Below are 12,811 nucleotides of genomic sequence, written 5' to 3' on the forward strand. Positions count from 1 at the left end.
AAAGACCATCACTGGAACACTGGAATAATGTTCTATCTGTCATGATAACATCTTTCAACACAGTATTGCCAGTAAATAGAGTTTGTTTTGCATAGTGTCCCTGAAGAAATGGATTCAAGACTTTTACAGTGGCTTACAAATGAATTTTAATTCAGTAAAGGACAACAAACAATATCCATTTTGGATTTCTTATTCTTGAATACAGTTCACTCATGAAATCACATTATATGTGATATTAGAATGAAATTTGATCATTATTTTCTAGGTGAGCTCTGTATAGTCACTAATCTCTTGGTGATTTGTCACTTTTTAATTTTAATTCCTGAATTATCCTGGGAATTGTGGAAGTGTAGGTTTATAAACATTATTAAATACTGAGTGGCAATTTTTGTTGTGAATTTTCCTAGCTAAAAGAAGACCTTTCAAGTGAATATATTTGAAATGTATGGGAAAACAAGTGCTTTATATGATTGAGAAGAATGGTTTAAAAATAGTGAATTGTATTATATTCACATTTCCTGGTGAACAGGATTATTTAAAGAGACTTCTGAAGGACAAGGATCATGTCTAATTCCCCCTAACTTGTGTATTCTCTCCCACTGGTTAGTAAGGTACATGCTCTGTACAGAGTAAATGCTGAATAAAAAACTACTACTACTATTTAAAGTACTTGAACCCACTGGAGCCAGGCAAATTATATGGATTTAGGAATTTTTACATTGAAATTTCCATAACCTTCTCATTAGTCCTTTCCATGCCCCTTAGTGAAACACTTGCTCCCAATAGCCTGGAGAACAGGTAGAGAGGTCAGAGCAGCAGATGAAAATTTTTCTTTAACCTCTTTCAATTCTTACTTTTTAATACCTTTTATTTCCATGGCTCTTATCTTCTTTCGGTAGTCTATTAGAGATGGTAGGGAGCAGAGTCAGGAGCTCCTAAAATGTGAGTCTGATATTTACTATATATTCCCTCAAGGAAATGTACAATCAGTCAATGGTACTTATGAGCACTTTGTGCAGATGACAGTTTTAAGCACTTTGGAGAGTACAATATAGCAGAATTAGCAGAACCGTTCCCTTGCAATCATAGATTCTTTTTGAAACATGAAATATTTTGTCATAGCAAAATCTCTTGTCTTATGCTGTCATGTCCGGACCATAGCAACTCCATCAGCACATCTCTCCAATAATGCCCCACTCTCCATCCGCAATTGTTCTGGTAGTTTATCCATAGAGTTTTCTTGGTAAAAATATGGTTTACCATTGCCTTCTTCTGTGTAGTAAACCTGAGTCTCTTCCCTCGACTCTCTCCCATGACGCTGCTACCCAGCACAGGTGAATTTTGACTTGTAGAGAGTGCCTTCCACTTGCTAGCCACTGCACAAGCTAGGAATGAAATGTGTATGCCAGTGCTTGACTCACCTTCCCATAGCCAAGACTGGTAGTGTACTCCCCCTTTTAGACTGTGAGCCCACTGTTGGGTAGGGACTGTCTCTATGTGATGCCAATTTGTACTTCCCAAGCGCTTAGTACAGTGCTCTGCACATAGTAAGCGCTCAATAAATACGATTGATTGATTGATTGATTGGAAGCTCTCCAGATACGATCCTGAGAGGGGATCAAAATCTCTACCCCTGATAAAAGTGAAATGGGAACATAGCATGGTTTATAAAGAAACTACTAAATTAAATGGGTATAAGGTTAAATGACCTGGAGTGTCATATAGGCAATATTACTCCAAAGGCACCCCCAATGGCAAAGTTTCCCATGAAATAAATTTTCCAGGAGGAAACCACAATCAAATGGCATATTTGTTCTACAGAAAAAAAATTTGCAGCATCCGATAAAAAGTGTTTATTCAAAAATCCACATTTGATGTGTTACATAAATGTATTCATATGTAGGTTGTCAGGACTGTAAAACTTTTAATTATGATGTTGAAAAATAATGGGATTCTAATGTTCTTTGCTAATTTCTCTTAGTGATTTCTATAAAGGACAAAAATTTCATACTTCATAAATGAACAGTGAAACTACATCTACACTAAGGAAGTAAACAGGAGAATTAAGTCAATTATCAGAATGATTCACAGTAAAAAGTGCTTCTGAGAGAAGCACATTTTTTTTTGTACAGAAAACTACAAATTGGCCTTCTAAATTGATTGGATTCAGCAGTTAATTGCCCAACCATTCACTTCACTTGTTCTGGGAAGACATAACTTCAGTTTCTATCTGATACATAATTTTCAACCAGATTATCAGTCCAGAGGTTGTTTGCACATTCAAAGGGAAGCAGAAAGCTTAAACAGTTATTAAAATAATGCAGAAAAAAGCTATCCAATAAAAGCAATTTATTTTACTCACATTATGCCATTTAGCCATTTACAGGGGTTCAAGTTCATTGGATAATTGCTCATCTTTAAGGTCACTTTGCTGGGGGAATACATGGTTAGTATCAAATAGAAAACCCAAACTAACGATGAAAATATTAATTTGTGGTTACTTCTGAAACTCTTAAGGCAGCCACATGAAGGGAGAATAATGTCATTAAATGCAACTAGAATTTTAATGAAATGAGAATATTCAAGGAAGCTTCAGATTAATCATTTACAATGCAGTCTACTGTGTGTTTTGTGATCCAAACTCTTGAGTGCCAGTCATCAGTTCTTGTTGTCAAATTTTCAAGGCAGTTGTTGCTTCTGAAATATTTCTATGTTAATATTACTACTGTTGCCCAAATGTGATTTAAGTATTCCATTGAGAAGCACACTGTGCAATCAAACAATATCTAGCAATAAACACTAGATTCTCATGTTTCATAGCCTTTCCATGTTGATCTTCTGAAGAGTTATTTGATGTTCTTATGCTTTCAGTTGAATGTTTATGTAATTTGTAAGCAAAAGTCTGTGTTCTGCAAATTTGGTTTTTATTTTAACTTAACCTCCAAGTTTACAATTTTAGACTGAAACCAGGGATTTAAATTGATCAATCAGTCATATTTTTTGAATGCTTGCTTTATACAGAGCAGTATACTAAGAGCTAGGGAGAGTGCAGTATAACAGAAGTAATAGGCATGTTCACTACCACAACAAGCTTACAGTCTAGAGGGAGAGACAGACATTAATATGAATGTGTAAATTATAGATATGTACATAGGTGTTTGGGGACTGAGGCAGGGATGGATAGAGGGTGCAAATGAAGGTGAAAAGACAACGCAAAAAGCAGTGGGAAAAAAGGAAATGAGCACTTAGAGAAGGCCGCTTGGAGAAGATGTGCCTTCAGTTCGGTTTGAAGATGGGGAGAGTGATCATCTGTTGTATATGAAGAAGTAAGGTGTTACCAGTAAGAGGCAGGATATGGACAAGAGGTTGAAAGTGATAAAGGTGAGATGGAGTTACATGAGGATGTTGACATCAGAGGAGTCAAGAATGTGGGCTGTTTCTTAGGAAACAATCTAGTTAAGGTAGGAGGGAGCAAGGTGATTGAATGCTTTCAAGCCAATGGCAAGGAGTTGTTATTCAATGCAGGATTAAATAGACAGTCACTGGAATTTCTTGTGGAGTGGGGGAAAGCATGGACTGAATGGATTTTTAGAAAAATGATCTGAACAGCAGAGTAAAATATGAACTGGGGTGGGGAGTGAAAGATGGCAGGACAGTCAGCAGTGGACTTACTCACTAATCAAGGTGGGCTAGGTTATGTTCTCGGATTAAGGTGGTAGCAGTATGGATGGAGATGAAAGGGCAGATTTTAGATGTTGTGAAGATTGAGCCGACAGAATTTGGAGACTGAATATGTGAGTTGAATGAGAGAAATGAGTTAAGGATAACACCAAGGTTACAGACTTGCGAGGCAGGGAAAATGGTGGTGCTGTCTACAATAATGAAAAAGTCAAGGGTAGAAAGATAAGGAGTTTAGTTTTGGATACTTTATGTTAGAGGTGTTGCTTAGACATCCAAGTAGAGATGTTCTGAAGACAGAAGGAAATGCAAAACTGAAGAGGAGGAGATAGATCAGGGCTCGAGATCTAGATTTGGAAATCATCCACATAGAGATGGTAGTTGAAGCTGTAGGAGAGAATGAATTATTCATGGGAGTAGGTGTAGATGGAGAAATAAAAGGATCCAGAACTGAGCTTTAAGACATTCCCACATTTAGGGGGTGGGAGGCAGAGGAGGAGCCTACACAGAGACTGAGAATGAATGGCCAGAGTGATAGCACTCCAAAGAACCAAGAGAGGAGAGTGTCAGTGAAGCCAATGTTGGATAATGTTTCCAGGAGAAGGGGGTGGTCAACAGTGATGAAGGGAGCTGAGAGGTCAAGGAGGATTAGGATGGAGTAGCTGTTGTTGGATTTGGCAAGAATGATATCATTGGTGACCTTTGAGAGAACAGCTTCTGTCGAGTAAAGGGCATGGACGGCTGCTCCTCATTATATTATTACTACTAATAATAATAATAATGGCATTTTTTAAGTGCTTACTATGTGCAAAGCACTGTTCTAAGCACTGGCGAGGATTTAAAGTGATCAGGTTGTCCCACGTGGGGCTCGCAGTCCTAATCCCCATTTTACAGATGAGATAACTGAGGTACAGAAAAGTTAAGTGATTTTCCCACAGCCACACAGCTGCCAAGCAGCAGAGTCAGGATTTGAACTCATGACCTCTGACTCCAAAGCCTGGGCTCTTTCCACTGAGCCATGCTGCTTCCTGTATCCCATATTATCAGCTGTATGGGAATGTATACCATGCCCAGAAAGAAGAGGTGCTTTTCTATGCAATCTGGGAACTACCCAGTGACTTTTTCTCAATTTGCACTGAGGAAAACAGCGGGTGCCTCAGCATCTATGTGATTCCAAAATCTGGCCAGAGAATTGGAGAGAATGAGATTAATAACTTCATTTCATCCAAAACCATAATTAATTTAAAACTGTAAGGTCCTTGGGGACAGGAGCATTTTCTTTGTGCAGTGCACTATTCAGTATAACCTCTCAAAAAATAAATACTGATTGCTGGACTCAAGACGTGACTTGTTCCCAGGCTCAGGTTTGCAGTTATGGGTGAGTCTGAGGAGGGCTGACATAAAGCCTAGACAATTTCCAGACGGGGTCCTAAGGCCTTGGTGCTGGATATGAAGAGATACACAGGAAGGCTCTTCGATACCACATGCATTTTGAGGCAGTTATCTTAATTATCAGGCAAAAACTCCTCACTCTTGGCTTCAAGTCTCTCCATCACCTCGTCCCTTCCTACCTCACCTCCCTTCTCTCCTTGTACAGCCCAGCCCACATCCTCTGCTCCTCTGCTGCTAATCTCCTCACTGTGCCTCATTCTCGCATGTCCCGCCATCGACCCCCGGCCCACGTCATTCCCCTGGCCTGGAATGCCCTCCCTCCGCACATCTGCCAAGCTAGCTCTCTTCCTCCCTTCAAAGCCCTACTGAGAGCTCACCTCCTCCAGGAGGCCTTCCCAGACTGAGCCCCCTCCTTCCTCTCCCCCCTCCTCCCCCTCCCTATCCCCCCACCTTACCTCCTTGCCCTCCCCACAACACCTGTATATATATATATATATATATATATATATATATATATATATACAGGTGTATATGTATATATGTTTGTACGTATTTATTACTCTATTTTATTTGTACATATTTATTCTATTTATTTTATTTTGTTAATATGTTTTGTTTTGTTCTCTGTCTCCCCCTTCTAGACTATGAGCCCACTGTTGAGTAGGGACCGTCTCTATATGTTGCCAACTTGTACTACCCAAGCACTTAGTACAGTGCTCTGCACATAGTAAGCACTCAATAAATACGATTGAATGAATGAATGAATGAATAATTGTGCCTGACAGGAAAACTGTGGTTCTGTGAATACATATGCCAGAAAAGGAGTCAATAGAAGTGGTGTGAAACCATCAACCTCAATGTAAACGCTAGAAGCCTATGACTACTGCTATTTTTGTCCTTTGATTGGGTAGTGAATCTTATGTCTCCTCTCCCCACCATTCATCCCACTTCCAAGTATACTATTATTTTCCCTGCTGAAGTAGAGGGATGATTCTGAACTCCATAAGGACAGGGATCATTTCTACTAACTTTATTGTAATCCTTAAAATTCTGAGTGCAGTATTCCGTATAGAGAAAACAGCTCTATAAATTCTACTGATTGACTGATATTTGAGGCATAAGCATCCTTACTCTCCTGACACACTGAGAGTAAAATAATTCACGCACACTGATTGAATTATGTTTGTGATATCCTTGCAGAGAAAAAAATAGGATTTGAAAAGGGAAGCAGAAGAGAAGGAAAAGGAATAAACTGGGACTCCAGACATAGAGAGAGTGCAAAAGGGAAAATGATGAGCCACATTGGTATTTAGAGTTTCTGGCTTCCTCTCATCAATCGTCTCTATCCCCATCTCAACCTTTTGTTACTACAGAGGCGAGTCATGTGTGACTGCCTAAAACTGAAAGGAAGTAAAAGGCATGTCTAAGTGCAGATTATCTTTTATCTACCCCACCACTTAGTACAGTGCCTGGTACATAATGAGCACTTTAACAAATACCGGATTCTGTCACTGCTATTTCTTGCTCTGCAATTTTGCCATTCTATCTCAAGAACCTTGGAGAATCTCTATGAGCACCATGACATGCCCAACACAAGCAGTAACCAAGCTATTAAAACTGTCTGATTGGTGAATACATAGACCAATTTCTTAGCTAAGGACCCCATAGACCCCAGCTTTTAGCAAAGCTTGGATACTTATTCATTTGTTCATTCTGGCAACTACATTGTGAAAAAGTCAACAGCTTTATAATGTGACAGTGATCAGTGCCAAGAACTCACAGATGGGTCCATGCAGTGTGGCTCAGTGGAAAAAGCCCAGGCTTGGGAGTCAGAGATCATGGGTTCTAATCCCGGCTCTGTCGTTTGTCAGCTGTGCGACTTTGGGCAAGTCACTTAACTTCTCTGGGCCTCAGTTACCTCATCTGTAAAATGGGGATGAAGACTGTGAGCCACACGTGGGACAACCTGATCACCTTGTATCCACCCCAGCGCTTAGATCAGTGTTTTGCAGATAGTAAGCACTTAACAAATGCCATCGTTATTATTATTATTATGCCAGGAAAGTGTTTTTAAATTATACTACATGATTTTAAGACAATATTTTCCCTCTTGAATATTGTAAGGCGTTTAAGATATGGGAAGGTGGAAATTTGACCCTCTAACCATAGCTATTTTTTAAAAATAGCAAAAGCCCACTTCTACTACATATGATCTTAAGTGTATAAGGAACATCTGGGAGTGTAGGATTGCAATATTAGGTTATTTGGCTTTTGATTAGTCCTTGAAGGGAACAGTCAACAGTAACTCTAAGGTCTATTTCTGAAAAGAGGTTTGATAGCTTAGATCCCTTCATATACTTGTAATTTAGATAGCATGTATTATCTTTCTTTGGCTTGTGTTGAACTTAACTGCTACTTTTTGGCCCATTCAGTGCTCTGCACACAGTAAGTGCTCAATAAATACGATTGAATGAATAAATGAATGAATTTCACCACTTGGAAGAGCTGGAAAGGTGTGACAGTGCAACTATGGATATGGATATGAATATAGCAACCTGTGAAAGTGTTTCAATTCTTAATATGTTTCATATTGTATCTTTGCTGATTATTTTTTAGCATGCACGTTAAGAAGTATGTGTAATTGCTCAACTAAAGACAACCCATGAAATTAAGACCCAAAGGTATAAAGTATGATTTGTAATAAGCCACAAAAGAACCAAACCCCCCAAAAGTACACACTCAACTGTTTCTATAACACCTCTTAACCACAGTGTAATGACAGCATTCCTGTCATCAAGGTTTAAGACAGGAAAATGTCAATGCCTTTGGGAATTCAGGACAAAAATAGAACCTCAGGAGATTTGAAAAAAGAAGCAGGTATCTCCATATTGCCATTCTTACAAATTTAAGAGAATGAGACCTTGAACAGTACTGTAATCCTGAATATGTCTGTTATATTATTATACTATCCTCTCCCAAGTACTTAGTACAGTGCTCTGTACTCCTAAGAATTGGAGTCACCCAGGCTTGGTGTTGTCTGACACTAGTGGCAAGCAGAGGGTTTTCAAACTCCCAGTATCAATGATGTAGTGAATAGGGAATCTCAGAAGCCATCCAAATTATTCTCTTTATCCACTGGTATTGATAGCAAGCCATTACACAAATGTGCACTAAAATAAAGACTAGGAATTTGATATAAAGAGAAATCTTTACGGGAAAGTGTTTTTGTAGTGGGTTGTTGAGAGGCTATAGGAGTGTTTAGGAGGTATTGGTAAGTATGACACATGTAAGTGTTTATTCTTTGAACTATGTTAAGTAAACGAAAATAAAATTTAGAAGATAGTATTTTACTGGGAACCTTAAATTAGGTCTAGAAAAGAAGAATCCTAAGAAATACTGTTAACTGTGTTAACTATATGTATAAAGTGCTGTTTAAGTTGGCTCAGAAAGACTATATATAGCCACATAAAGGGTTGAAGCGATTCTGGTAGTTGATTTCAAATAAAAGACACTAACTAACAAGCCCAAATTTTTATAGCACACTTGGATTTCACAGATGGAAAAGTTTCAGTACTACCATTGTTTGACCTAAAATTGCAGTTTTGACTCATTCAGCCAAATAAAAGTAATTGAGATCTCTTATGGGTATACTTAAACGCCATGGAATAACCCAAGCAAGTACTGTTGTGTATCATAAAAGGCAATCAATGGAATGTATTCAAGAAAGTGGATTCATGGATAAGAATAGTTCTAGGGAAAGCAATTTCACAAAAAATTATTTTAAAATATACTTGACATCTAAATAGAAGCGTAAGCCTTCATCAAGTAAGATATATTGATAGGCTGGGGAAACTAAATGGCTGAGTCTTCCCACAGAAGGCATATCTTTCAAATAGATATTTTACCTAGAATTAGACATTTCTGATTCACATATGCACAGAGCAAATTTAAACCCAAGGTATAGATCAGGGAAGTGAAAGGGACTGGGTTTGCAGCCATGTGCATTTACTTCTGCCTCAGACTATCGAGTAAAATATGACATCAGCATAGCTATCTCTTTGACAAATGGCATTTCAACATTTTCCACCAGTTCCAAGCCTTGTCCTCTTGATCTATTGTCATTTTTAAGTTTTTCCTTCCGCAGTGGACATACCTGCTGCTAATTTTATTAATGACAATTATTGAACTTTATGTGAAGCACCATACTAAGCAGTTAATTTCTAATTTCCCTAATTGCTACTGCAGCACATCTGCAACATCTCGTCATCTATGAATTGACAACCTTCCAAGACACTTATATTTTACATGACCTATTTTTAATCACTTAGCTCCCAAATATGTCCATGTCAAACACTATAATTTATTGAGTGTATACAATAGATGTGTTCCCTGTCCACAAGGAGCTCATATCTAGTGGGTGTTATGCACTTCAAAATGAAATACATATATGCACTTATGTGTTGTGGGGCTGTGGTTGAGGTGAATATCAAGTGCCTAAAAGGTACGATCCAAATAATAATAATGATGGTATTTGTTAAGTGCTTACTGTGTGCAAAGCACTGTTCTAAGCACTGGGGGGATACAAGGTGATCAGGTTATCCCACATGGAGCTCACAGTCTTAATCCCCATTTTACAGATGAGGGAACTGAGGCACAGAGAAGTTGTGACTTGCCCAAAGTCACACAGCTGACAAATGGCGGAGCCGGGATTTGAACCCACGACCTCTGACTCCAGAGCCCATGCTCATTCCATTGAGCCACGCTGTTTCTCTGTTAAGGTGATACAGAAGTACAGGGAATAGGGGAAATGAGGGCTTAGTGGGAGAAGGAATTGAGCAATCCGTGGTATTTATTCAATCAATTAATCAATCATATTTATTTAGCACTTACTGTGTGCAGAGTACTGTACTAAGCACTTGGGAGAATACAATGCAACAATAAATAGACATTCCCTGCCCACATTGAGCTTTCACTCTAGTGGTAGGGAAACAGATATTAGGAGAAATGAATAAATAAATTACAGATATGTACATAAGTAATGGGGGACTGGGAGGACGAAGAACAAAGGGAGCAAGTCAGGGAGACACAGAAGGGAGTGGGAGAAGAGGAAAGGGGGGCTTAGGGAAGGCCTCTTGGAGGAGATATGCCTTCTATAAGGCTTTAAAGGTGGAAAGAGTAATTGTCTTTCATATTTGAGGAGGGTGGGAGTTTCAGGCCAGAGGCAGGATGTGGGCAAGGAGTTGGTGGTAAGATAGACGAGATCAAGGCACGGTGAGAAGGTTAGCATTAGTGGAGCAAAGTGTGTGGGTTATTTTATAGGAGGGTAATGAGGTGAAGTAGGAGGGGGCAAGGAGACTAACTGCTTTAAAGCCAATGGTGAGGAGTTTTTGTTCGATATGGAGGTGAATGGGCAGCCACTTGAGTTTTTTGAGGAATGGAGTGTCATATCCTGAATGTTTTGTATAAAAATGATCCAGGCAGCGAGAGTGAAGTATGGATTGGAGTGGGGAGAGACAGGAGCGTGGGATATCAGCAAGAAGGCTGGCGCAGTAATCCAGGCAGGATAGGATGAGTGATTGCATTAATGTGGTAGCAGTTTGGTTGGACAGGGAAGTGTGGATTTTAGTGAGGTTATGAAGGTGGGACTGAGAATTAGTGGTGGACGGAATATGTGGGTTTGTAGACATATTCCCTGTCCACAACAAGCTTACAATCTATTTAATACATCATTTATTTACTGGATATTTATTTGGTTACATTTAAATAGTGCTGTAGGCCTGAAAGGGTGCACATAGATGAATAGATTATAAATGAGGGAGAGGGATAGCAGTTTTGTCAAGTGATGAGAAATACAGGTAAAGATCAGGATTTGAGTGGGAAGATGAGGAGCTCTGTTTTGAGCACCCTGGGATTTTATAAGAATGGAGCAGTCAGTACTTTTACCAGATGGAGGAGAGAACAGAGTTAAAACATGTTAGGATGAGTTTGAGATGGGGAGAATCAGCCTGGCATTTGGATCAATAAATCATATTTATTGAGTGCTTACTGTGTGCAGAGCACTGCACTAAGTGCTTGGGAGAGTACAATATAACAGAGTTCATAGACATGTCGTCTGCCCACAATGAGCCTACAGTCTGGAGGGAAATACAGACATTAATATAAATAAATTATGGTTATTTACAGAAGTGTTGTGGGGCTGAGAGGAGTGAATAAACGGGTGACTAAAGCATGTTCCAGAAGTGCCTCACAAGTTGTGCACAGTGTGCTGTGAAAATGATACAAGATCTCCTGATGATGATGGTATTTGTTAAGCGCTTACTATGTGCCAAGCACTGTTCTAAACTCTCGGGTAGACACAAGGTAACCAGGTTGTCCCAGGTTGGGCTCACAGTCTTAATCCCCTTTTTACAGATGAGGTAACTGAGGCACAGAGAAGTGAAGTGACTTGCCCAAAGTCACACAGCTGACAAATGGCGGAGCTGGGAATAGAACCCACTACCTCTGACTCCCAAGCCTGTGCTCTTTCCATAAAGCCATGCTGCTTCTCTGATGGACGGGGCAGTGAGGGAGTTGAGTTTAGTTGAGAGGGCAGTGTTAATCAATCATATTTATTGAGCATTTACTGTGGTGCAGAGCACTGTACTAAATTCTTGGGAGAGTACAAAATAATAGTGTTCTAAGAGTATAGCATTGTGGAGCATTGTGTACTAAGCACAGTTCCCTGCCCATAACAAGTTTTCAGGTCTAGTGTGGAGTTGAAGTAGTACTTCAACAAATGCTGAAACACCACCTTCTCCAGGAAGCTTGAGTTTTTCTCCTTCATATGTCATATCCTCCAAACTATGACTTCAGCACATATGTGCTTTAAAGCTATCTTTAGCACCACTGGATTTTATACCAACATGTGTTCTATTGGAGCACATATTCATTCATTCATTCAATCATATTTATTGAGTTCTGTGTGCAGACCACTGTACTAAGCACTTGGGAAGTACAAGTCGGCAACATATAGAGATGGTCCCTACCTAACAACAGGCTCACAGTCTAGAAGGGGGAGACAGACAACAAAACATGTGGACAGGTGTCAAAACCACCAGAATAAACAGAATTATAGCTATATGCACATCATTAATATAATACATAGATTAGTAAATATGTACAAGTAAAATAGAGTAATAAATCTGTACAAGTATATACAAGTGTTGTGGGGAGGAGAAGGAGGTAGGGCGGGGGGATGGGGAGGAGGAGAGGAAAAACGGGGCTCAGACTGGGAGGGCCTCCTGGAGGAGGTGAGCTCTCAGTAGAGCTTTGAAGGGATGAAGAGAGCTAGTTTAGCAGATGTATGGAGGGAGGGCATTCCAGGCCAGGGGAAGGATGTGGATCAGGGATAGGGACAGGGGAGAATGAGGCCAGAGAGGTGGTTAGCGGCAGAGGAGCAGAGGTTGCGGGCTGGGCTGGAGAAGGAGAGAAGGAAGGTGAGGTAAGAGGGGGCAAGGTGATGGACAGCCTTGAAGCCAAGAGTGAGGAGTTTTTCCTTGATTTGAAGGTTGATAGGCAACCACTGGAGATTTTTGAGGAGGGGAGTGACATGCTCAGAGCGTTTCTGTACAAAGATAATCCGGGCAGCAGAGTGAAATATAGACTGAAGTGGGGAGAGACAGGAGGATTGGAGATCATAGAGGAGGCTGATGCAGTAATCCAGTCATGATAAGATGAGAGATTGAACCAGCAAAGTAGCAGT

The sequence above is a fragment of the Tachyglossus aculeatus genome, chromosome 1, assembly GCF_015852505.1.
Source record: "Tachyglossus aculeatus isolate mTacAcu1 chromosome 1, mTacAcu1.pri, whole genome shotgun sequence".
NCBI classification, from domain to species: Eukaryota; Metazoa; Chordata; class Mammalia; order Monotremata; family Tachyglossidae; genus Tachyglossus; species Tachyglossus aculeatus.